Raw genomic sequence first — 27,811 nt, 5'->3', positions numbered from 1 at the left:
AGAGGGTTTTCTGTTAGGAGAAGGGTACTCTTAAGGGATAGTAAGGTGGGTTTAGGTTTCAGGGAAGGGTTGCTTAAAGGGGGGGTCGAAAACGAGGAGAATTAAAGGTATTTCTCCTCATTGAGCCTTCTTAAGCCTCCACTGAGGAGACGTAGGCTTTTGACGCATATTCCCAGCTTTAAGAAATCTCGTAAATCTGGGAATGTGTCAAATGCCATGGGTGTTATGTGGGAACATCCACTATAACGCCCATGCCACGCATTCCTCTCACAGTGGGTGCAAAGCAGGGACTTGTGCTGCGTTGCCTCAGCTCATATTTACAAGGTAATGAAAAGCCAGGCAGTGGGGGGGGGCTTTACATGGCCTTATAAATATGGTCTTGCGCAGAGCGCAGCCGCACTGTCACTAAAAGTGACCTTCCAGTAGTAACAAGCCCCTTAATTTCTCTCACAAGATCGGAAGGTTTCAAACCTCTGTGATTTAAAACTTAGAAATCGAAATATAAAAATCATAAAAACCTGCTTCAAAGCATTTTTCCATGGCTCAACCACTACATTCTGTCACGTCGCCTTTAGCACCCTTCCATGTTGACTCCCTGGTCAGGGAGGTCTTTTGCATTGTCTGAAAAGCCATCTTGAAACGCAGGCATTTCCAGCTATAGATGTAGTTACTTGCATGCACTAAATATGCACAATATGCAATGAAGGTGGGCTGAAATAACGACATGTGAACGTTTTGCTATGTTTTCCATTTAATGAAGAAACACGATTTGAGATACAAATTGTTATTATGGATTTCATCAGGTGGGCACCTATAGTTTCCCTCTTTCTCTAATTGTGACATGGTCATTCTGTTCTTAATTGTATTCATAAGAAAATATATTTAGCCAAAGTACAGGTATGACGTCAGTCGACCGTATGTAATTGAAATGGGGAGCTCTAGAAAATAAACTCTTCATTGTTGTGATTATTATTGTTTTTCAGGATTTGTTGCTGTTGATGAATCCAAAAGCTAGCCACTGTAAAGCACAGCTGTTGAACCAAATGACTTATTTGTAAACACATATTAATTGCACAATTCTTTACAGATGTATGCATACTATCATTCACAGACGCTTTGGTGTAATCGGATGCAGATTTTCATATTTTAACACTAGGCATATTTAAACAGTGTTGACTTAACCATGAAAGAACTGAGTGGCCTGGTAGAAAAGAAATGTGAAACATGTTTATGCTTGGTCCAACCCAGTCTTAAGTGGGCATGATCCACATCAGATAATAACATGGCATGATGTTTTTTGCTGGAAGTCTAAAAAAGCTTCCCCTAAGATGTCTCTAGTAGGGAGCTATACACAAATACACAGTCATATAAGGTGCTACACAGTCATTTCGGTTCTATTCCATTTTACATACTGAACGTAAAATCTCCTAAGAATTACCGACTCTCAGAATGATTACCAATTATATTTTGTTTATTTCTACAAGTGGAAACACTTCGCAAAAAGCAAGATATTGCACACCCTGACCCTGAACTAATTCAGATTTCGACATTGCAACTGGAGGGGTCAACCGAAAAGCCTTCAAGTCCAAGGCCTCGATTCACAAACGCTTTGCATTAGGTATATGTTACTTTTCCAACATTTATCTGGCGTGGTGGGATTTACTGTCCAACACAACTTGTGATTTGCGTTGAATAGTAACCCAAAGTATCACAAAGTTGCTCAAAGCGTTACCTAGCCTTCTCTTGCATCAAGGAAGCGTTCTATGGTTGCTGCATGGGCGTTCCGGTTTTCTCACTTTGCATATGTACTTATGCTGTACAGCACACACACAAAGTGGGAAAACCTTTACGGCATAGGTTTTGTATATGTACAGAGATGTGGAGTTGCGAACCTTTAATAGTAAATTGCATAGTAGTAAATTGCACTCAATATTGTTGCAGGTCTACATTCTGCACGTGATATTGTAGTATAATACATAAATTAGCAGTGGACGAAAGCAAGCGACAACAGATGGAAGTAAAAAGAGAGGTATCCACGGTGATGGGATTCTCTTTCTTCATTGATGGTGTTGCCTTCAGCCGACGATATAGGGGGCACTAGTAGAGCTCAGTTCTTGAGATGACTGCACAATGTAGTAAATAAGGGCAGAGTAGCCCGCCAGCCCACAAAGCAAGCAAATTATGTTTAGATTTCTTGCCACTTTAGAGGCATTCTTGGCTCCCTCGAAGTCTCTTTTGGCCAAACGTTCCTCCACCTGTAGGGAGATAGGATCAGACAAGGTTACACTGCTTGTGATGCTTTGCATTTCAAGGCTTGTTAAGAGAGGTTTCGCAGTTATTTTATAGGCGTGACCCATAAAGAACATGCCCATTGAAGAATCTTCCACCATATTAGATAGTGCTCCGAATTTATAAAAAGGGAATTCTAGCATAGCACATTCTTCCTGGTTTCAGGGGTAGTGGTTCACATACTCAGTAGTTATCCGGGTAATTAGAACTGAAGCCACCTTTATTTTATGCCATTTGGCATTTACAGAGCACAAATAGGTTCTTGGCACTGAAATACTTAAAATAATGGTCAATATCATAGCTATTTTCATTTTACTGATTACAGATTGAATAAAAACGATTTTAGCAATCTTCTAAATCAGGGCAAACGAGGTTTGCTCCATAGCATTTTGGAGAGAAGTTCATAGTTAGAAATATCGAGCGAGGGAACACTTTGATATCTATCTATCTATCTATCTATCTATCTATCTATCTATCTATCTATCTATCTATCTTTCTACACTTAAAAAACCAAAGGTTATGGGGAGGTTATAGTTAGGCTCAGATTTTGAACGTACCAAACCATAGAAATTCAGGAGTTACAGTTAGAGTTATCTCAAGTAACTAGAACTTATTTCCTAAGGTAACTATAACTCGTGCCCCCGCCAGGCACAGTTTTTTTAATTTTTTTTTTTTTTACCGCAAACATTACATTGATATCATTAATGATTTTATCAAAGATGTCATGAATGCCGTAGTTTGTGGGGTAATTAGCAGTGCATGGCAAGGGGGCAGGTTATATTTACCAAGTCAAGTCAATGAAGTCTTTATTCGATATTTCATCATAAAAGACATGCTACACGTCATAATACTTATAAAATTATCGGTGCTAACGATTAAAATACTAAATACAATATTTCATAAAAGCTACTAAGAACGTATTAAATCTATCTAATGCTTCATTTGTTAAATATTATAACATATAAATAAAAAAAAAGAAGAACATTACTTTAAAAACTCAGTTCTGAAGTTCGAGATAATTTACTTATCTAAAACATATAGCTATTTTAGTAGTTCAGAACGAATTATCCATGCCCACCCCAGGAATTTGGCCACCCCTAGTGCTATAGTAGGTGAAAGATCTGTTTTAAGGATCCTACAAGCAGTCTCGGCCGATTGTGTGCCCAGACTTTTGCATAGAGGTACCAACCACTTCTTCCTTGGGGCAGCATATAATGGACAGACAAAGAACAAATGGCTCACATTTTCCCGCATTTCAGTACACAATGGGCATTTATCTGGGCCTCCAGTGCCCCAGGTTGAGGTTAAACACCTTAAAGGTATTGAGCCCACTCTAACTTGGTGATATAATTTGCGGTCCAGAGGTTTTGTAATAACATCCCAGTATTTTTCAATTGCAGAAACATCTTTCACGTGTACAAAGGTTGTTGTAAGGGAACTACCTATAAGGGATGAGTGTCTTATGCCTACCACCCATTCCCAATATAGTTGTTTCAGCTCTTTTTTTGAAGGAAAAGTAGCTGAGTCTGGGTTGTGCCAAAGGGCACCTAGACCCATGGCACAAAGGGTGGTTCTAACACCCTTAAACCAACCAATCTTATCGGATCCTAGGGTGTCCCTTACCTCGAGGCATGCTTTCGCATATAATAACAGCTCTGGGGTAGACCACAACCTCCGCCAGAAGGCCAAGGGCCGAAATCTGGCTTGATCTTCCACCGGTTGGAGCCCAAGGTCATAAAGGAGCGGGATACGTGGGGATGACCTCGGAAGACCAACCGCCCCTCTTGTAAATCTATTTTGGGCCAGCATCAGTCGGTCCAGATTGCTATAACCCCAAAGCTCTGCCCCGTACAAGACTGAGGGAAGAATTTTTGACCCATAGATTTCCATGAGTGGGGACATCGGGCGGGTAAATGATCTTTTATATTCCCTAAGAAGGGCACCACCTAGTTGAACATGTTTAAGTGCTTGGATATCGATCTGGGGTTTCCAACTAAAATTATCACTAAAATGCACACCCAGATATGTAAATACATTAGTTTGCTCCAAAAAAGCACCACCCATTTTAACCCTTGCCACAGTTTGTGTTCGACCTCTTAGTACCATGAATTTTGTTTTAGAAACATTTACTTCTAGCTCATGCTCGTCACAAAATAACTCAAATCTGAGTAGGGCCTGCTGGAGCCCTTGCCTTGTCTTTGATAATAACAAGGTATCATCCGCGAACATGAGCAATGGTACTTTCATTCCCGCTATCTGGGGAGCATCCGTGGGATGTGTTGCAAAATATTTGGTAACCCCGTTAATAAACAGGGAAAACAAAGTGGGAGCCAGGACACATCCTTGTCTAACACCTTTCAAAACATGGAACCTGTCCGTAACCTCGCCAGGCTTACCCCAACGGACTTGGGCATAAGTGTGTGCATGAAGATTCATTAAGAGTCGCACTAGAGCCCTGGGCATTCCCAGTTCCAGTATGCAATCCCATAATTTAGACCTAGGGACCAAATCGAATGCAGATCTTAGATCCACAAAAGCTGCATACAACTTGCCCTTACCCAAAAAAACTGTTTTCCAATATAAAAGGGCAAAACGAAAGGCTTGATCAAAGGTGCTTACATGAGGTCTAAAACCCGCCTGCAACGGAGTCAAAATATCTGAGTCTGTTATCCATTCCTATATCCTCCCTAAAATGAGGCGCGCTATGATTTTTTGGATCGCATCAATAAGGCTGATGGGCCGGTAATTTGAGGGTACTGAGCGATCACCTTTCTTGTGTATAGGAAGGATTTCTGCCCCATACCATGAGTCAGGAATTTTAGCGCCTGCTGCAACTGCATTCACCAGGTGGAGTATATAAGGTACCCACAGGTCCTGGTCTTCCAAAAAAATGTCAGCTGGAATACCATCAGGGCCAGCGGCCCTCCCTTTGGGAATGTTTTGCAGGCAATTGATAACTTCAGTAACTGAGAATATTAACGGCTCGACGGGCTCAAGACAGTAGGGTATAGTCACTTCAACTGTATGACACTTAAACTGATCCTCAAAATTTTTTACCCACTGATGATTAGAGACAGATGCTGGGCTATAGTGGGCGTCCTGCGAGATACCCCATTTTATGACGTACCAAAACTGTTGCATATTGCGTTTATCACAGGCTTCTGACAGCATAAGCCTGCGTTCCTCGTCCCACTTTTGTTTTGCTTTGCGTTTTGCCTCATTATAGAGTTTTCTACAAGATCTAATCTGGCTATGATTTTTGTTTTTAATAGCCTCAAAGAGAGCTCTTTTTGTCTTGCTACACTCTTTATCAAACCAGGTAATGGATGAGTATTTCTTGGTCCTGGGTTGTTTAGGGATAAATTTGATGAACAGCTTTTTAAGTTCCTGAAACAAGTCAGAATGGGTACGTATAAGTTCGCTGTTAATCTCGTCCTGTGAGCCACAATTGTTTAAAAGCTCCACAGAACTAGACACTAAGGTTCTTATTGCCCTGCGGGCCCCAGCGTCCACAGCTATTTTGGGCCAATGTACCCTGCGCATATCATTGCTCACAATGACCTCTTTATCTGTAATATTAGGACCACTGCCCTCAGACCTCTGAAAGCTGGAATCCCTTAAGGTCAAAACCAGCGGGTCATGGTCGCTCTCTGGGCGTTCCGTGACTAGCATATCAACAACTGCAAACCACTGCCTTACATCGACCAAAATATAGTCGATACGACTACTGTGTCTGCCGTTGTTGAACGTGTGCCTGCCCTTCCTATCTGACTTGACCCTTCCATTAACAGCTCTTAGACCCATATCCAGGCATAGCCCCTTGATATAGGTGGCTGAGCTCGACCGCTTAGCAATCGGAGGTATCTCGAGTTGGGGAATACCCCAGGATAGATCCTCATCCTCGGTGAGCGGGCCGTCCTCAGTACCCAAAGGCTCAAAACATGTATTAAAATCCCCCATCACAATCTTGTGGCCATCGGTCGTTGTTCCTGATAGAATGTCATCCAACAGGAGGAGGGTCGGAGAAACCCTTCCTCCCTGGAGGCCCCTGACATAAATATTAACCAACAGGATATTTATACCTTGGTTGGACTTTATCTTTAAGGCAATTATGTCTGGACTATTTTTATATTTACCTTACGGCACGAGTTATAGTTACTTGAGATAACTAACTATAACTGGTGAATTTCTATGGCTTAGTATGTTTAAAATGTGAGCGCACCCTATAACCTTTGTTTTTTTCAGTGAATTTCTGTATATATATTTTTTAACGTATAGTGTTTTTAATTACTATACGTTAATCCAACCACCTCTGCCGCCATTCCCTGCAGGCCATCCCTATAACCACTCAGCCGTGTGCAGTGGGGTTTGTCAGTTGTCCGCAGGGCCCCTACAGCCAACCCCTATAACCAACTGGCCATCTGCAGCAGATGTTGGCCGCAGGGTCTGACCTGCGGCCAGTCCCTGTCGCCAACCCCTACAACCACCCAACCCTGCACTGCGCCCAGCCTTCGGCCTTGCGCAGTGGGGTTGGCCTCGTGGCTCCTCTCCCCAGGGTCGAACTCGGCCCCGGGGACCCCAACCCCGCGGCCTGGCAATGTATACTGGGTGCCCACCAGGGCACCCAGTGTCACTGTTGGAAACCTGGGGGGGGGGGAGGGAGCCTGAAGGCCCCCACGGTCCATGCTGGCTCCCCACCTTTTGCGGAAGCCACTATTGCTGTCACCGAGAGGGAGCTGCTAAATCATAGTATCAACTGCTTCCACAAGCAATCCTTTAAAATGGAGAAATGTATATGGGTCTGCAGTTGAGCTCATAATCAAACAGACATTACAATTACTTACATTGAAAGGGGTACCCTATCTCCAAAACCTCTCCCTGGCGATGGCTTTGGAGAATAGGCTTTTTTGTATGAATGAGGTCTGCTAGTAGAACAAGCATTGGCAAGGTCAATAGGCCTCGCCTGTGCAAGAGTTATTGGCTTTGCCAATGTGTGTAGCAATGTTGCACACCAGCATGGCTAAAAGTTAGTGGTGTGGAGTGTCAAATTGGAATGGCAGAGAGTAGAGTGGAATGGCAGAGAGTAGAGTGGAGTGGCAGAAAGTGTTGTTTACTGGAGTGGCATAGTGTGAAGTCAAGTAAAGTGGCATACACTGGAGTAGCATAGAGTAGGGTGGACTGGCGTACAGTGCAATGGCATGAAGTATTGCAGAGTATAATGGGGTAGAGTGCAATGGCATTGAATTCAGCAGTGTACAGTGCAGAGTCAGAGTGGAATGGCGCAGAGTGGAGTGGCATGGAGAGTGGAATGCAGGAGAGTGACGCAAAGGGGAGTGGCGCAGGGGAAAGTGGCGCAGTAGAGTGTGGTGGTGCAGAGTGCAGAGGTGAGTGGCATAGAGTGTGGTGGTGTAGACTGGTAGAGAGTAGAGTGGTATAGAGTGGTGCAGAATAGAGTATAGTGTCATACAGTGGCACAGAGTGCAGTGGCTTTAAGAGGAGCAGTTTACAGAGTAGAGTAGTGCAGAATAGAGTGGTGTAGAGTTCAGTGTCAGAAACTGCAGGGTTGTAGAGCAGTCAGGGTGCAGTGTAGAAGAGTAGAGTGGTGTACAGTGCAGCAGCGTAGAGTGCAGTGACAGAGTGCACTGGCGTGGTGTAGTGGTTAAGAGTAGTATGGCGCAGAGTGGAGTGACAGTGCAGTGGCACAGAGTAGAGTGCAATTGCATAGAGTGGCATGGAGTGTAAGGACAAAGTGATATAGAGTACAGTGGCAAAGAGCGCAGTGGTGCAGAGTAGATTAGAGTGGTGTACAGTGGATTAGCATAGAATGCAGGGGCATAGAGTTGAGTGTTACAGAGTAAAGTGTACTAGCATAGCATGTAATGGCACAGAGTGCAGAGCTGCAGTGTGTTGTAGAGTGTAGCGGCGTACAGTTGTGCAGAGTAGATTGGTGCGGCCTAGACTGGAGTGCTGTAGAGTGCAGTGGCAAAAAGTGCAGAGTGTAGAGTAGAGTGGCGAAGAGTGCTGTGGCATAGAATGGATGGTACAAGGTTGAGCAGAGAGGCATAGTGCGAAGTGGCATAGAGTGCAGTGGCGTAGAGTGGATTGGTGCAGAGTAGAATGCAGGTGTGTGGATTGATGCAGAGTAGAGTGGAGTGGTGTAGAGTGGGGTATTCATGGTGTGTTAGTACACTTCCATTACAGACAACACATTTTCAATTGAAATAAAAATTACATATGCACAGAAACAGTGTTTCTAATAAAACTATAAAGTGTGGAAATTGCATCATCTAGTTTAATGATTCATTTTGATCATATCAAAGTATCTGTTTCCAACACGCTTCCGATATAACAAAAAATTTGCTTCATTTATGAGTTCATAATTCTGATATATTCCGACATACTTACACAATTTGTTTAAATGTTATTGTGTGCTGGAAATACACTCTTTCGTTCCCCCACTATCCAGCAAGTTTGTCACATAAATCCACTCACTCCAAAGTCAGAGAAAGAAAAGTAAACACGCAGCCTTGGAAGACAGCACCTGGCATTTGACCTAGGTCTTTGAATGCACAGCAAATATGATGAGAGAGAGAACAAGCTTTACAGGCCTGTTTACAGAAAGGGGGCACTTGGGTGGATTCTGTGAATAAGGTTTTGGCAAGTGAAGGACCAAACTCAAGATGGCCAGCAAAAGGAAAGCAAGAAATTGTGATTTACAAGCCACAAAACCAATGGCAAGCAACAGGCAGAATGCATTCCTAGGCCAACTATCTGAATGTCTCCCAGATGTTTTTAGCAAACCAGGAAGCTCTGCTGCCTGGTATGCTGCGACCTAAACACAAGGAGAAAGCACCCAAAAAAACAGGGGAAAAAACAAAGAGAAAGCAGTGAAAACAAGGAAAAAGCAAGGAGAAGGCACCCAAAAAACAGGGGAAAAAGCAAGTGAAGAACAAGGAGAAGGCACTCAAAAAAAGGGGAAAAGGCGAGGAGAAAGCACTGAACACGAGGGAAGAGCAAGGAGAAGGCACAGCAAAAAAAGAGGAAAAGCAAGGATAAAGCGGTGAAAATGAGGGAAAGCAAGGAGAAGGCACTCATAAAACAGGGGAAAAAGCAAGGAGAAAGCAGTGAAAACGAGGGAAGAGCAAGGAGAAAGCAGTGAAAAGGAAAAAGCAAGGAGAAGGCACAAAAAAGGGATGAAAAGGCAAGAAGAAAGTAGTGAAAATGAGGGTAGAGCAAGGAGAAGGCAGTGAAAACAAAGGAAAAGCAAGGAGAAGGCAGTCAAAAAAACAGGGAAAAGGCGAGAAGAAACTAGTAAAAACAAGGAAAAAGCAATAAGAAAGCACCCAAAAAACAGGGGATAAGCAAGGAAAAGACAGGAGCAAGAGTGATGCAGCAGCATGGGGAGAGCTGGGTTTGAAACTTGACATTCTTATACTTAGACTTAAATTTTGACTTACTGGAAGACTTAAGGTGTGAATTACACCTCACGCAGTTAATAGCATGGGACTGAGATCGGAGTTGCCATTTGCTGCATGAGTAGGATCTGTGATTTGAATATAAACTCTTCTTGTGTTCAGCAACAGAACTTCACCTTCCGGTTCTGGATTGCCTTCAGGTGCATGAGGGCACACTTGAGCGATGTTGCATTTGTGTCTGGAGCCTAAGCATGAGAGAACTACCTCGTGTGGGTCTGCTATCCACATCTGCTTAATGCAGGCTTAGCAAGGCCTGAAACCAGTTTTTATTAAGGACATCGTTCCCTAGCACAAATTTGCTGGAATCCTGACAAGGGTTGGGATAGAAGCTCCATATCCATGTGAGATGGTGCAGAAACAAAAACACTAGTGTAAGTATGCAGAGGTAGCACTTATATGAGATCTGAGCTGTCAATACAAGATGGTATGCAGTCACTACAGAGCAGCACGATGCCATCTATTGGCATTCAGGAGCAGTGCTACATAACAATCTCTGGATCCAGTCTGACACCTGGGGATACTGTAAAGATAAGGAATCTCCTGCTAGAATTAGCCATCAGAAAAAGGAATACTCTGTGACCAGTTCCAGGCCATATAGTAGGCCAAGCAGATGCCCATACTGCTCAAGTATGGCTTAGACTAAGGGATGATTTCAGATTAAATGGTCCTTTGGGACGAAGATTTGCTCAGTTCACAGCATGGTAACAAACAATCAAAAGATCTGGGAGTGATACAGCTAGACTCAAATATCGCCAAACATTTTTCAGTATAAGAACAACCTAATCAGTCCTAGGCTTAATATACAGATATAGATCTACACCAGGCCAAAAAAAGAAAAAAAAGAAAAATAAAAGGAAAAAGGTGAACCATTAACTCCTGACGTCTTAGGCTGTTTAATCTAAGAAAATAAATATTTTTTTATGTTTTGCCACTGCTTTAAAGTTCTTTTTTCTTTTTAAATTGACAAAAAGCAATATTATGAGGCAACACTGTTTGTGATCAGATCCATGTTTAGACACATTGATATTAGATTTCACTGTACTCAATTGGCTCGGTAGAATAAGTATGAGAGTGCACCTTTCCGAAGGACAAGCTCCTCTACAAGAATGGCAAATGAGAAACATCACTTATGTTTTTCTTTCAGGCTGTTTCTCAAAAGTTGTCCTTCTGGCATCTCTAGCACATGAACGCATGAACTGGGAAGGTGAACACAAATATTTCCATCCATGCCACAGCGTAGTTTGTAAACCAGACATGGTTTAGTATTGATAATCACCCCTGCCTCTAAGGCTCACTAAAATATCCTATGGAACTTAAATCCAGTAGGCTGCGAGGTTATAAATGCCATATGCTTCAGGCTAGACTCGAAATGCATATCAAGGATCATGGCAGGGAAGGATGTTGTAAAGTGGTGTTCAATTTCCCTTGAGAGAATATTTAGCCATTTTGACCAACAAAACTGAAACCCATCTGAATGGATGGCACAGACTAGTAAAGTTAGGGGCTTGGCAAATGAAAAGTTGATTTATTTTTTGTTGGTCAGAATGATTAAATGTTCTAAAGACAGAATGAAGGGTCGAAAACATTAGTTCACAATGATACTAAAGGCCTTGAGAAACCTGGTTTACTGAGTGAAACATGTTGGCTGTGCAGTGGCTAAGTAATAACAGCTCCTTACTTGCTAATATGATGTAACTCTATCCCTTGAACCAATACAACTTTGTTGTAGACCAAGCAGTCGATGAGAATGAACCAATGTACTAAAGAAATATGGTTTTACTGTATAACGTATGGTTGGCAAGTTAAGGGTGCATCCTAAAGACTTGTGTTAAAGTTACCTATTGTCATCAGCAGGCCATTCGGTGCATAGTGAACGCATCTAGCATAGTACCAATTTCCCATTGAAATAACTAATTTGAGTATTATCAAATGTTGTTAATAGAGATCTACAAGATAGGTAAATAAAATAAATGATCTGCCAGGTCGAATTTCAGTTTTAGGTAGATTTCAGTGGTTTGACATTTAAGCAGGGATTACTGATAAATTGTTATCAAATTGAAAGACAACTGAATCGATACATTTAGAACTAATTTTGAGCTGATTTTGCCACATGCTATTCTGTGGTATGTTTCCATTACTACGCAGTGTTTTACTCATAGGATGTTACATCACAGGTAAGTACAAAGACCGGGACTTTACATCACAGGTAAGTAAATAGGATGTATTTTGTCGCAGGTATATTTTCATTGTTTACCTCATGGGACTTTCCATTGCAGATAAGTGTGTTATACTGTACTTGTAAATACAGTCAGAAACATATGCACATATATACTATCCAATAATTTTATAATAAAAATGTAAGAATTTGGTTTATTATATGTGTTGAAGTTAAAATATTTTAAATACATTTAATTTAAGTGATATAATAAGTAATAAAACAAGCTAACCTTTTGTATGTCTTCGCCCTGCTACCTATGCTATAGCATCATGACCCACGAATGAAAGACAAATGTTTTGTCCAGCTGGAGAAGGAAATATCCATCTCCGAAGGTGTGCATTCAACCCAGGGCCAATGGCGGAGGGCAAATGTATGTTTTTCCAAACTTCCACTTTTGTAACTGTTGAGGCCAGCTGATGCTGCTCCACAGAACTTTAAAGGATGCAGCAGCTCCTTCTCCTCTTCCACAGTGTTGCACAGGCTGTCCTGACCATTGTAATTCTGAATCAAATGTTAATTGGCCACCTGTAGCAGGCACAGCATCAAATTTGGCCTGCAAATGTGATGTGACAAGATAAGATTTACAGGCCTGTTGATTACAAAAAAAACAAGCTTGTGGAAGAAGATTGTAAACATGGCTTCAGCATGGGCAGGTAAACTAACTCAAGGGTCCCTGGAAAAAATGAGGAGAGATCACCCAGGGAAATGCAAACCAGATGTCAGAAAAATGTCTCTCCAAAATTAATTAACATGAGTACATATACCTCATTTTCTAATTAATAGAGCTTATTCTGGAAACCAACCAATACATGTTGAATATAAATGTAGAAATATACATTTATTTTTTATCATATCAAATATATCAATGTTTTGCAACTTCTTCAAAACAGGAAAAAAAAATGATAAATAATATATTTTAAACAAAATTGTTAGAGGTCCAAAATTAAAGAATCTACTCTCATACGGTCATTCATACAACACAACAATCAACCATAGCACTATCCAATAGTGTAGAAAACAGACAGCTGTTATCTAAATAGATAGACAAATATAAAGGAATACGAAGCAGAATATGCAATTCTACATAGCCGAGATAAATAACTGTATCAAACACTGGGTCAATTGTTCATGACCGATGTTAAACATAAAAAAATAATAATCTAATAATAAGGCTTTAAAGGTTGAGCCGGTCATGTTGAAATCAAACATGTACATAGAATGCTGGTTTATCTTTCTATATCCTTTTATGTGGCCAAACAATGTTGACAGTCCAATTTCAGCACCATATCTTAATTAAGTCCGGATGGCCAATGGTAATTTCCTGCCTGTAGGAAAGTACCATCTTGCCTGGCATGTTACCCCCATTTTTCACTGTATATATGTTGTTTTAGTTGTATGTGTCACTGGGACCCTGTCATCCAGGGCCCCAGTGCTCATAAGTGTGCCTGTATGTGTTCCCTGTGTCATGACTAACTGTCTCACTGAGGCTCTGCTAATCAGAACCTCAGTGGTTATGCTCTCTCATTTCTTTCAAATTGTCACTAACAGGCTAGTGACCAATTTTACCAATTTACATTGGCTTACTGGAACACCCTTATAATTCCCTAGTATATGGTACTGAGGTACCCAGGGTATTGGGGTTCCAGGAGATCCCTATGGGCTGCAGCATTTCTTTTGCCACCCATAGGGAGCTCTGACAATTCTTACACAGACCTGCCACTGCAGCCTGAGTGAAATAACGTCCAAGTTATTTCACAGCCATTTTACACTGCACTTAAGTAACTTATAAGTCACCTATATGTCTAACCTTTACCTGGTAAAGGTTGGGTGCTAAGTTACTTAGTGTGTGGGCACCCTGGCACTAGCCAAGGTGCCCCCACATTGTTCAGGGCCAATTCCCCGGACTTTGTGAGTGCGGGGACACCATTACACGCGTGCACTACATATAGGTCACTACCTATATGTAGCTTCACAATGGTAACTCCGAATATGGCCATGTAATATGTCTATGATCATGGAATTGCCCCCTCTATACCATCCTGGCATAGTTGGCACAATCCCATGATCCCAGTGGTCTGTAGCACAGACCCTGGTACTGCCAAACTGCCTTTCCCGGGGTTTCACTGCAGCTGCTGCTGCTGCCAACCCCTCAGACAGGCATCTGCCCTCCTGGGGTCCAGCCAGGCCTGGCCCAGGATGGCAGAACAAAGGACTTCCTCTGAGAGAGGGTGTTACACCCTCTCCCTTTGGAAAATGGTGTGAAGGCAGGGGAGGAGTAGCCTCCCCCAGCCTCTGGAAATGCTTTCATGGGCACATTTGGTGCCCATTTCTGCATAAGCCAGTCTACACCGGTTCAGGGACCCCTTAGCCCTGCTCTGGCGCGAAACTGGACAAAGGAAAGGGGAGTGACCACTCCCCTGACCTGTACCTCCCCTGGGAGGTGCCCAGAGCTCCTCCAGTGTGCTCCAGACCTCTGCCATCTTGGAAACAGAGGTGCTGCTGGCACACTGGACTGTTCTTAGTGGCCAGTGCCACCAGGTGACGTCACAGACTCCTGCTGATAGGCTCCTTCAGGTGTTGCTAGCCTATCCTCTCTCCTAGGTAGCCAAACCCTCTTTTCTGGCTATTTAGGGTCTCTGTCTCTTGGGATTCCTTAGATAACGAATGCAAGAGCTCATCCGAGTTCCTCTGCATCTCTCTCTTCACCTTCTACCAAGGAATCGACTGCTGACCGCGCTGGAAGCCTGCAAAACTGCAACCTAGTAGCAAAGACGACTACTGCAACTCTGTAACGCAGATCCTGCCGCCTTCTCGACTGTTTTCCTGGTGGTGCATGCTGTGGGGGTAGTCTGCCTCCTCTCTGCACTAGAAGCTCCGAAGAAATCTCCCGTGGGTCGACGGAATCTTCCCCCTGCAACCGCAGGCACCAAAAAGCTGCATTACCGGTCCCTTGGGTCTCCTCTCAGCACGACGAGCGAGGTCCCTCGAATCCAGCGACTCTGTCCAAGTGACTCCCACAGTCCAGTGACTCTTCAGTCCAAGTTTGGTGGAGGTAAGTCCTTGCCTCCCCACGCCAGACTGCATTGCTGGGAACCGCGACTTTTGCAGCTACTCCGGCCTCTGTGCACTTCCGGCGGAAATCCTTTGTGCACAGCCAAGCCTGGGTCCACGGCACTCTAACCTGCATTGCACGACCTCCTAAGTTGTTCTCCGGCGACGTGGGACTCCTTTGTGCGACTTCGGGTGAGCACTGTTTCACGCATCCTCGTAGTGCCTGTTTCTGGCACTTTTCCGGGTGCTACCTGCTGCTGAGAGGGCTCCTTGTCTTGCTCGAGGTCCCCTCTGTCCCCTGACACACTTTGCGACATCCTGGTCCCTCCTGGGCCACAGCAGCATCCAAAAACGCTTACTGCACGATTTGCAGCTAGCAAGGCTTGTTGGCGGTCTCCAAAGGGGAAGTCTCTAGCCCTTGTCGTTCCTGCAGAAACCTAAGCTTCTTCTGTCCAGTAGAAGCTTCTTTGCACCCACAGTTGGCATTTCCTGGGCATCTGCCCATCTCCGACTTGCTTGTGACTTTTGGACTTGGTCCCCTTGTTCCACAGGTACCCTCGACTGGAAATCCATCGTTGTTGCATTGCTGGTTTGTGTCTTTCCTGCAGAATTCCCCATTCACGACTTCTATGTCCTTTGGGGAACTTTAGTGCACTTTGCACTCACTTTTCAGGGTCTTGGGGTGGGCTATTTTTCTAACCCTCACTATTTTCTAATAGTCCCAGCAACCCTCTACAAGGTCACATAGGTTTGGGGTCCATTCGTGGTTCGCATTCCACTTTTGGAGTATATGGTTTGTGTTGCCCCTATCCCTATGTGTCCCCATTGCATCCTATTGTAACTATACATTGTTTGCACTGTTTTCTAAGACTATACTGCATATTTTTGGTATTGTGTACATATATCTTGTGTATATTTCCTATCCTCTCACTGAGGGTACACTCTAAGATACTTTGGCATATTGTCATAAAAATAAAGTACCTTTATTTTTAGTATAACTGTGTATTGTGTTTTCTTATGATATTGTGCATATGACACTAAGTGGTACTGTAGTAGCTTCACACGTCTCCTAGTTCAGCCTAAGCTGCTCTGCTAAGCTACCATTATCTATCAGCCTAAGCTGCTAGACACCCTATACACTAATAAGGGATAACTGGGCCTGGTGCAAGGTGCAAGTACCCCTTGGTACTCACTACAAGCCAGTCCAGCCTCCTACACTGCCTCTCTGTAATTTATCAACTCGAAGATGAGTACTACATAATTTTACTTCCTGGTAATCCAGAATCCATTTGGCACAATATGGCACATTTGACATGCGTTTTGGTGGACGCAATACTAATTCAATCGCCACCTTCTTCAGGGCAGAATTATACTAATAGACCTCCAGGAAAACCTAGGCATAAACAGAATCATAAATATATGGCTCCCAGAACAAGGATAAAGATAATATAGCCAACTAACGTGCAAATCCTAAAGTAGACGGAATCATCTAATAAATAAAAACACCTCTAAGTGACACACACATTAAAAACCTATAAACCATAATCATGCAATTAGCCACCCATGCAGGTGTAAACGCAAAAAGATAAAAAAGATAAAACAGAGTGCAAAGACTGCCACCATCTCAACTCTCGAATGGCAAAAGGATATTGTCAACTTCATAGTACCTGTTTTATCCGAAGAAAGATAGATAACGGATACGTATAAAAGAGTGGGGCCTTCTTTATGTAATTTTGATGTAATGAACAGAGAATATCTGAAAAATAATTAATGGCCTGTTTAATCCGAAGACAGATAGTAATTACCATGTGGTTTGGTTGCTTAAAAGAGGGAAGAACAGGGAGCTCGGTTTCCTTTCTGAAGCGACAGAAGGACACGCCGGAACTCTAGATATCCAAGTAAGCTTAAACATCAGCCTATAACTACACCGTTGTTATAGAGCTTTAGATTATCCTGAAAAAAGGAGATTCTATGTACTTATTAGTTTTTAAATATATGTTTAACATTTGTTTGTTGGTCTATAGTCTTTTGATGCACTTAAACAAGGGCAAGAGTCCTAAATTACAGACCCAGTGATGGGCATCAATGCTCCATGCTGTTGCAAGGCTCACAGGACAGGCCAAGGCTCCACAATGCCATCTACCCGTCTTCTTTTGGCAGCATGAAATGTTTGCGGAGCTGGAGAAGCAACTCTTTGGTATGCGTGTGCCCTCTAGTGGCTGGCGACCTCCATCGCAGTCATGAAGCCCGCTAACAATCAAAGGAAAAAATGCCAAGTGAGGAGTGCTGAAACATGCTCCTCCGGAGCTGCTACAGACAAATGTGTTAGGCAAACACACATAGCAATAAAAGAATCCCACAGCCTTCACTAATCTCTAAAAAAACAAGTATTTGCAATGCAAAGGGTCTCGTGTTTGCTCGAGTTAGAGCTATTTGCGTTTTAAACTCCTAACTGGACTTTTCTTGCCACATAAACTGAAAAGTAAAACAGTTTCACATAAGTGAGCCCACAGCCACCATGAAAGGTGACGGAGGCATACAAAAGGAAACGAAATTTTGCTTGCAGTGAAACATATCTGCAAAAGTGCAATTATCCATGTTACCAACAAAAGTGCAATTAGCCATGTAACACGGTCGAGATCGTGCTGCCTGAGAAATAAAGAGAAAAAGTAGTCCAGAAACCAAAAAGAAAACATGGAGCCTCAAATGTTTTCCGTAGTTTGCCGGCAACCGAGAGGGTGGTTAAACACCGGAAAAGGCATGACGTGTGCATGCCTTCCATTAACGAAATGAAACGAATTGTAAAAGGCAAGGCCACGAACCAACCAAACTCATGGGCGTGGTTAAAAGCCCATAGAGAGATTACACCAGGGACAGAGCGCTTAGCACTCGACCCTAAAAAAGTGGAGCAAGAGAACACTTACCTCGTGGCTGCTTGAGAAGCAAAGAAAGAGGGGGCGTAAACATTGTTCATGGACTAAGTACACTGGACTGTTTAAAAAAACAATGTTTTAATTGTTTATACCGTTTTTCCTCTTTGCTTTCGGGTTCATTGGAAATATAGTTTGTATTAGTATAAGGCCGTTGTGCTAATGAAAGCAAAGAAAGATGAGCATAATCCTCGCCTCCATGTCCTTTATAGAATTAAAACCTTGTGTTATGACAGCTAGGAAATTTTACACTTATATCAAAATCACTACTAAAAAGAGCCCTGTGTTTATGTGAATTTGGAGGGTTTTTCTTGTCTTGTGTTTTTGTAGCAGTACGGCAGGCTACATGATGCTTTAGGGTGTAATGGGCTTGCGTTTGACACGTTTGGTGAGTCACTGATGCACCTTATCCAGGCCTCCACTTCACACCGGCACTGATGATAGGTTTTTAAATAGACCTCTTGGTATATGGAAATAAATGCTGTACCTCTAATTTTCTGTGGCAAAAGTAAAAACCCCTAATGCCCCTAAGATGGTGGATAGACAAAAAGAGAAGAAATATTGGACACCCCTGGCGTATAGTAACACATAATAGGTACCTGTTCAAGAAAGCCCACTCTTGTTAACAGAGCTTACTCTTACACACACATAAAACAGAGCAATGCAGTTAAAGGGGGCAAAGGAGATCACAATACATAGCGTCATAAGTAGGCATCACGAATCTGGACCACATTGTACCGCAGATCAGTCACACACCTTCACAGATTCCGCAAAGCATCCTAATTCGCTGCTCTCACCTTTGCACATGATCTTGAATTGTCCATCAACTACTATTTTACATAACACTCTATTGCTTCACAGCTTGATTCATAATTTACATTTGAGTCCATGCACAAATCTACACACACGTTTGCTTTCCATAATTTGGATAGTGGCACACGGGTTGGGAGGATCTTTCTTGCTGAACAGTGCTCGATCTTTCTTGCATAACAATGCTTGAAGTCACACAAGCACAAGCCAAGTGGTATCACTGTTATAAAGAGGACATAGTAAGATACGTCTCACATAATTTATAAAAGAAGAGACTTGTATCTATTATTCTGTTTTCTCACAAACCAACCAGGATTAATCTATATAGTGCCTGACACTTAGTTTCATAAGCAAGCAGTAGAAGTTAAAAGAATGGTCAGTGGAAATTTGAGCTATTCATAAATCACTATTATATCTGTGTGTTTATATGAAGATATTGCAATTGCAACAACGGGCCTAATTTAGTTATCGGTGGTCGGGCCATTATTCCTTCATTATTGATTTGTGATTCATTAGGTGGGGGAATTATCATCATTTTGATGTTTTTGTCATGTCTGTGAGTAAAGGAATTGGCGTTCGTTACTGTGTTCTTCTTAGTGTTTTGATGATTTGAATTCTATATGCATCAAATAAGCTGTCCGATTTTCCATGTTCATTGTTGATTAAGGTAATCAGATTTATTGCACTCCAAAATCTCAAAACATATAGTATGCAGGGTACCTTTTTGTGAGGCGATGTACACACACACACACACAATTTTATACCTTGGTTCCTGCACTACCAACAATCTTACACTTTTAAGTTGGATGTGTTTAACTTGGATTGTTTTTTGTTTTTTCATTGGTGCACAGGAGTAAGGGAAGTCATCAAGTGTGGACTACTGCTCGATGTGAATCTGTTTTAGTGTGAATTTATGACTGACAATTGCTGCAAAAGTACAGGTTCTGTTCTATTCATTCTGTTGGATTTGGTTTCTCGAATTCCTTGCTTTCTCTCTTATTTATGTGGAGCATACACAATTTTATCGTTTTTTTGTGTTTGGTGGTTAAAGTTATTGTGTTGATTTCTGTTCAGGAAGAAGTTCAGCTGTAATTGGCTAATAAACTCTGAAAGTCACGTTGGGATTGGTGAGATGTCATTGTATGTCACGCTTTCATTGATTGGATGCCGCTGTAGGCTTTGCTGTTATTAGCTTGGCTTTGCCATAGCCATGCTGAGATTGGCTGATTGACTTTTGCTTATTTTGTGAGGTTTGGGGATTAATTTGAGTAAGAATAATGGGTGTCGTACCAGAAAACATTAGGTCCCTAATTTATCTGTTATGGAAGATGAGAAGATTCCTCCCAAAGGTTGTCCTGCATTTAAAATGATGATGAACACTGGGTATATATATATATGTGTGTGTGTGGTAAAGATTGGCATGAGATAATTTCTAGTGACAAGGACATTCAATTTTTAGAGGGTACTTTTAATACTAGAACACTTTGGTCTTGATTTATACTTTTGAATGCAAACCTGCGCTAACGCAGGTTTGCGTCAAAAAGTATACCGCCAGCCACTGCCATTCCTAGAAGCCAGCCGGGCATCATATTTATGGAATGACGCTAGCCGGCGCTAAGGCCCAGTTAGCATCAAAATAAAAGCCGCTAACCAGGTAGGGGATGCGTAGGGAAGACTGGAGGTTGTGCGTGAAAGAATGGCGCTTGTCAGGTTAGCATAAATTTTTTAAAAAAACTCTAACCTGACTACTGTCATTTTTTGTCTCACAACCCCCATGGACATGACTCCTGTCTTAGTAAAGACAGGAGTCATGCCCCCCCTGCCCAATGGCCATGCCCAGGGGACTAAAGTCCCCTGGGCATGGCCATTGGGCACAGCGCCATGTAGGGGGCCCAAGTTAAGCTCCCCATGGCACTTAAAAAAAAAACTTACCTGGACTTACCTGGGATAGGTCCCCCCATCCTGAGGTGTCCTCTAGGTGGGGGTGGGTACGGGAGTCCATGGGTGCAGGGAAGGGCACCTGCGCACTGCTTCCATGGTCTCTGGCCATGGAAATGAGCCCACAGGTCGCCTAACGCCTGCCCTGACCCAGGCGTTAAATAATAGCGCTAAACAGGCTTAGCACCATTATTTAAGGCCCTCCTCCTCCCATGCGTGATTTTTGCACAGGAGGATAAATAGGGCACAAAGCCCGTAGAGTCATTTTTTGCCCGGGAACGCATACTATGCATCTCATTGACGCAAGGTAGGTTTCCACGATGAAACAATGACTTTAACGCCAATATTTTGACGCTAGACGGATCTAGCGTCAAAATATAAATAAGTTAGTGTCGGATTTGCGTAAAAAAAAAATGACGCAAATCCGGCGCAAACAGAGTATAAATATGCCCCTTTGTTTCCTGAGATTAATGTGTGAGAGAACGAAGCAACATAGAACTTCAAAATTTGAGGCATTAAATGAAAAGGATCAAGTGGTCATAGAAAAGGAGAGGAGGGGAATGAAAAAGCTGGTTAGAAATACAGTGAGCCAATGGTTAGAATCCAAGAGAAGAATGCAGAAAAAGGTGTGGCAAAAAGATACAATGCTAGGTGTGAGGGTATTTCCTGTGATAGCTAAGGAATCAGATAAAGGCAAAATTGAAAAAAATATTAATGGTTCTAAATATGAAAATTAAAAAAAAAAACGAAGAAATTGATTCAGGTCAGGAGAATAATTTCCTACATTACCTCTTAGATTCTAGAATTCCTCCTTACACAGACCATTGAGAGACACCATTAGTACCGGATACAGGTGCAGGAAAAACCAGGCGTGAGTAAACAAGAAATAACAGCACTCAGTATTGCAAGTGCTCCACCTGAGGGTCCATTGTCAGCTTTATCTGGCCCTTGTAGATTTGCAACTGCTATTGATACAGTGGTTCCTTTTATTGAAGTTGTTGCTACTACACCAACTGAGAATGAAGAAATTAATATTGATAATTTAAAAGTTGAATTTGGAAAAATTTGACAAAGTAGAATTGACACAAGAAGGTTGCTTATATATAATTCAAATGAATTGAGGTATTGAATTAAAGAAGCAGCTAGGTGTGCACATGAAGCACACAGTAAGATTGAAGGTTTACCAGAAGAATACGACATTGATTTATACAAAACTAGGAGTCTGCACAAAAACTACACAACAGAATTGAGTGAGGCAGAAATAGAAAACAAGGGCCTACTGACTCTGCAGGCTCATATCACGGAATTCATTGAGTCCATCAAAGAATGGAGAGTTTTGAGGGCGTAAAAGGACTAGAGGAAGAAGGCTAACCCTAAAACAAAAAGATTGATACAAAAAAGAACATGTGTGGTCATAAACGAATCTGAAACGGAAACAGTTGTCAGGTTTTGTGCATGTTTCTTGGTCTAGGGATGGCCTCTATTCTTTTATGACAAGTTTTCCAAAACTGAGAGAGGACCTGGATAAGTGGTAAATGGAGGTCAACAGACTAGTGACTATTTGGAAAGTGCTATGAATTGATATGAATACACTGCCTGAGACTGTTTTTTTTAAGGATCTGTGGACAGAATGCAAAGCGGCTGTTGCATGGCCAAACAGGAGCTGTAAGGAGTTCAGCCTAGTGATGCTCTGGCTGCTCTAGTTATGGAGAAATATAAGAAGGTGATAGATTATTTGAAACAGAAAGTGCTGGAAAAAGAGCTAAATTGGCAAAAAAATAGTGAGGGGCAGACAACAGCCAAAAGAGTCACTGCATGCATAGTGTGAAAGGCTTAAGCAAATTTATAGTAAAAACAGTGGGTATTGAAGAACTGGCAAGAGAAGATGTTACTGAATTCGTATCTGCTTTTGTTTTGGGTTTGTGCCCAGATCCTAGCTCAAGTATCCAGAAGAGTGTAATATTCTGGCAGACTAAGTATCGATGAGATACTGAAGTGTGCCAAATACTGTAGTGACTGTTTTGATGCTAAGAAGAAAAATATAAAGTAGAAGTTGATTCGGAGAGGTCAGGTCGTAAATTTCATCTGATACATTCAGTTTCGGATTTTACACCATCTGGAAATTCTGGGGTGAGTGTGAGTTCAAATTTTGGAATGAAATGAATGCAACAGATGGAATGAGAAGTGATATGATGCCAGTGAAAGTCGCAGGTATCAGTACAGGCGTTGTGAACAATTCAGGAATACAAATATTAATATGTTGAAAAAGAGTACTGCTAGTCATTTCTGTGAGCAAGTCAGAAACTGGAAGCGTGAGAGTAGACAGAACCCAGATCAAATCCCCAGTCTGATGTTACTAGATGCCTGTGGTTGGAGCTTTTATCTTTTATGCACTAGTTTTTACTTTGGACTTTTAAAATTCATAACTCCGACTGATTACATTTTTGTTGTTTCGGTGCCAAATAATTTATTGAAATGTACTATATTTTTCTAAATTGTGTGGGATTTTTGTGTTTTGTTTTTACTTTACCATTGTTTGTGTGCTGCATAAATTCTTTACACATTGCCTCCAAGTTAAGCTAACTGCATTTGTGTCAAGCTACCAAAGGGTTAAGCACAGGCTAATTTAGTGACTTTTGTGGTTCACACTGACCGAGATTGTGGCTGTTGCTTCAACACAGGTCACCCCAAATTCAACCAACAACCCAATTTCTCACAATGTTCTTGGAAATGTTGGCTACTCTCGTCAGTGGACTCCAGGGTGGCATATTTTTCAAGAAATGAAGCATTGCAGCATTGCGTCAGTGATGCATCAACATTTTTTGCGCTTCGGTATGACAGAATCCTACGCCATAGATGTGTCGTATTTACTGTACAGCGCACCATGGTGTAAGAATCCTGGCTGCGTAAAAAAATGTGCACTATGTCATAAGGAAATTTGACGCTTTTGCTGCAAAAGAGACGCAGGGCTGACTTGTGGCACGTAAAGTGACATTAATCAGCCCCGCATCACTTTTGAGAGAGGAATGCATTAAAAAAAGGTTTAAAAAATGATGCTTCATTTGAAAAAAAAATGGCACACTTTACAGAAGGCAGTTATGGAGCAGGCAGCAGAAGCAAGGACAACACCAGCACCAGTCAGGATGTCCAGACAGACTCTCAGGGGAAAAAGAAGTGCAATTTCAGTGAAGAGGAGAATTACATAATGATCACTGAGGTTAAAGAGCACCAACATCAGCTTTGTTACGTCAAAATTGCCACTAGGGAAGAAAGAGGCCATTTAGTAGTCCGTAGTGTAGAAGATCAACAGTGTGGGACAAGTGAAGAGGACTGTCACTGACTGCAAGAAGCGCTGGCATGATTATAAGTGCAGGACAAAGCAGAAAGTGGGCAACAACCCGAAAGCAGCAATGCAGACTGGAGGAGGGAGCCCAGCGCTCCATTTGGAGCTGGATGCCTTGGAGGAGTGGGAGTAGCTGTCATCCCAGAAAAGTTGGTTGGCTGGAGTACCAGGACACAACAGTGCAGCACATGAGGAACAATCACAGTCACAGGATAAATATTAAAAAGGGGCAATGCGGGCAAAAAGGCCATGTTGTGCAGTGCAATTAGCTATGTTCCAACAATCCACTGTGTTGTGTGCAGGGTAAAAGACAGGAATCTGGATCATGTCCCATTAAATGGCTCAGAAATGTCAGTCACACTGCTCAGTTACTGGTTACACAGCTCAGTCCTGCTCCATCATGTTTCTCCATTACACGTGTGAAGTGCAATACAAGTCCAGGTCCACCTTTGTGTAGTGGAATGTACAACATGAGTGACCAGAACTACAAGCCCCACGATACAAAGTAAAAAACATGGGGGCTCAATCACAAGGTAAGTGGTGCAGGGCAGCACTGCAAGTCACTTTATGGCACTCCCCTGTACCACATGTAAAGAAGAGGAATGAGCCATACCTACAAGATAATGTGCATTCCTGTCCTCTCCCCCTGCGCTGGTGCCCATTGGGCTGCCTAGCACCGACGCAAGCACCCTTGCACCATGTTGCAAGAATGCCTGCGTCGCAGACAGGATTGTCTCTGTGCAGGAAGGGACACCTTCCTGCACAAAAACAATTCTGTCAGGCTTTTTCCCCTTTCTATGTGTGCTGCATTCTGCAGCACACACAGAACGAAAAAAAGAATTAAGGAGAAACAAAGATATTTCTCCTTATTACGACTCCCGAGGGAGGCGTAAGATTTTGTCACATTCCAAGTTTACAGATCCTTGTAAATCTTGGGATTTATCAAAACCCATGGGTTTTGCATTGGAAAACCCACTGCAATACCCATGGTATGCCTCCTGACACAGAGTATGGCAACATAGCAACTTGTGCTGCATTGCCTTACTCCATATGTACTAGGCCATGAAAAGCCATGCAAAGTGGCTTTGCATGGCCTTCTAGATATGGCTCTGCAACCTGCTTCACTGGTGTGTCACAAAAAATGACACACTACTAGCGAAAGCTGCATGAAAATATGCCCCATGGACTGGAACAACACATCATGCATGGACACCTGAAGCCTATACAACCCGACGGTCACAATGCAGGCTACCTTGCCCCATGAGGCCACTGTGTCTCACATGGGCCCATGCACCCAAATCTTCGAAGTAAAGGAAACAAATGGGATGGGCTTGTCAGAGGAGAAATAGCTCACCTGAGGTGGGGGGGGGTTCAGGTGTGGGGCATGTAAAGTACCAACACATAGGAATATGCTAAGATCCAAATGTACATTAACTGGCATGACAATACATAACACACAGCTGTCCAGATGCGTGGTGAGACCACACAGGTGTCAGTTGCCATGATTGGGACTACCAGAACTCACGCCATGTACTAAATCTGACTGGATAAGGGTTAATGCAAGTGATGCACACCAGAGGACCATGCGTGTATAAACCAAAGCTGATGTGTGGCCCTGGTAGGCACCTTGTTATGCAGAGCATTGTAAGTGCTGGCTGAGTAGGTAGAACTGCTGCAGTGTCTGCATGGGGAGACATTGCATAACAAGGAGGTCAGAATGGATTTGTGTTCTGCAAGGCAGCCTAACTAGTACACATGCACTGCTGTCTTTGACAGTGTTACACTTGTGTTGCAACTGTGAAGGGATACAATTGAAGAGTCCGTTGTGGTACAACCTCCTACGTGTGATGTGGTCCTGGGTGAAGATGTAGCGTTTAGCAGGGTGGAGTCTGAAGGGACATTTTCTCACTATGCCACATAAGATTCAGTAGGAGGATGTGAAATAGTGATCTATCAAGGGACATGAAAAACTAGTCTACCACCACAAAGGGCAGGAGTCAGCGTTGGTTGGAGACCGAGGTGGATGTGCCAAGTTATGCTGAAAACCTGGGTAGATGCATGGCACCAATTCCAGCACTACTACCATGTGGGTACAGCTTGACCCATAGCCCCCAATAACAGCCAACCATGTAAGTACATTGGATATGGTCTCACATGTTTTTGTAGGCACATGAGAGTCAAGGTATAATATGGGTTCCATCACTGTTTGGCATTAAGTTGAGTCACTGGCACAAAATGAGGAGTAGCAGAGGAGGCAGGTATGTGTACAAGTGAGTGGGCCTGAGTCAAAGGGTGTATCATACTAAGCAGATACCCAACTCTGGCAATTAACTGTGGTGAGTGTCACTGCTAGCAACCTACCTAGTCTGAGAGGGCCCATACCCTCAAATTTGTTACACAGTGCCCACTGTCCACAAAGATGAAGCCAAATGTGCATCCAATCAAATCAAATGACTAGACAGAAATAGAAAATACATGCTAAGTACATGCCCTCACACATTTCTGCAGTGTAGTAAGGGCGTTTGTTGTGTAGAGGTATGCAGGGTATGTGTCACAAAATTAACCCTAGCCCACATGAAAGCACAATGTCCATGCAAGACAGCACAACAAGGCTAAATGCAATAGTCTACAGTGTGAAAGCCAGATAGGATCATACCAAATTCATGACCAGACCTACATCACCTGCACTGGAACAGTGAGCTTAATACTGGCTACAAGGAATGTAGGCACTCTGAGGATTAGGTGCAATGTGAACAGTAGTGGTGTCAATATGTTAAAACACAATTTGTTTAGGCATCATTAACAACACTGCAAATCACCTTGGCAGATGTGAACCTGACCTTGTCTCATAGGTCAAGGAATGGTATGCCCAGTGACCTAGGTAACTGTTGCAATATGTGTCATAAGACAAAAAAGGCTACATTGTCACACAGTGGTTGTATGACGAATGCAGAGATGCTGCCAGATGAAAGGCAACTACAGTGCAACTTGGACTCTATAACTCTGTGTAACAGACGTCCTACGCATCAATGTTGCAATGACAGTCAAATATTAGCAAGCCAGATTGTCAATCAGATTATTCATGTCAAAATCCAACATAGGACACCATTAACATTTCTCATTGCAGAGGATGTACACACCTCCTGAGCAGCTGCCTGTCCGGGATGACAATCTGGGTGAGGATGACAGCCTGCCAAACCTTGACCAAGACACCTTCCGGCAAATCCTGGCCTCCTTTGACACACCATCTCCAAGTACTAGAAGGGCTGACAGCGTTGCAGGGTCTCCTGAGGATTCACCCAACAAACACCACCTGCCAGCCCACCCTCGGCCCTGGACTCCGAGGACCCCCAAATAGAAATCCAACGTTGTGCAGTTGGAGTCCAGTAGGAGATGGTATATGTAGTGTGGGTGGGGATGGAGACCATGACGGGCACCCTAGAGTCAGTCCGAAGGTGCTTCAGTCCGCTGCTATACGAGGCTCCTATCCTCAGCTCTGTGGACTCGAACAATCTCTGGCTGACATTGCTGGTGTCATGAGGCAGAGGTACAAATAACTGTCCTACCAAAGTGGCACTAGTGGGGTTGCCAAGATGAGGGCAATCCACAACATCCTGGAGACCACTGAGCAGTAGAAGGACACATACATCATTACAATGTGTGCCTACCACTGCAACATTGGTGCTGGGCTGGCAATCCAGCAGACCCTTCTCAGTGCAGTGCTGCCTCCCTTGTTGGCACAGAGAAATGCTGCTGT

At 42.9% G+C, this 27,811-nt stretch overlaps 1 long non-coding RNA gene across 1 annotated transcript in view; it reads right to left on the bottom strand.

Annotated features, from left to right (window-relative positions):
- Positions 1 to 733: 733 nt before the first annotated feature.
- LOC138285037 (uncharacterized) overlaps positions 734 to 27,811 on the bottom strand; it is a 203,219-nt gene continuing 176,141 nt past the window's right edge. Inside the window, exon 2 of the long non-coding RNA XR_011201494.1 lies at positions 734 to 2,255. This is a non-coding gene — a long non-coding RNA (uncharacterized lncRNA). The remainder of the gene's footprint in view (positions 2,256 to 27,811) is intronic.

The sequence above is a fragment of the Pleurodeles waltl genome, chromosome 3_1, assembly GCF_031143425.1.
Source record: "Pleurodeles waltl isolate 20211129_DDA chromosome 3_1, aPleWal1.hap1.20221129, whole genome shotgun sequence".
Taxonomy (NCBI): Eukaryota; Metazoa; Chordata; class Amphibia; order Caudata; family Salamandridae; genus Pleurodeles; species Pleurodeles waltl.
The sequence above is the reverse complement of the archived record's forward strand: the minus strand, read 5'-3'. Positions and strand labels throughout refer to the sequence as shown.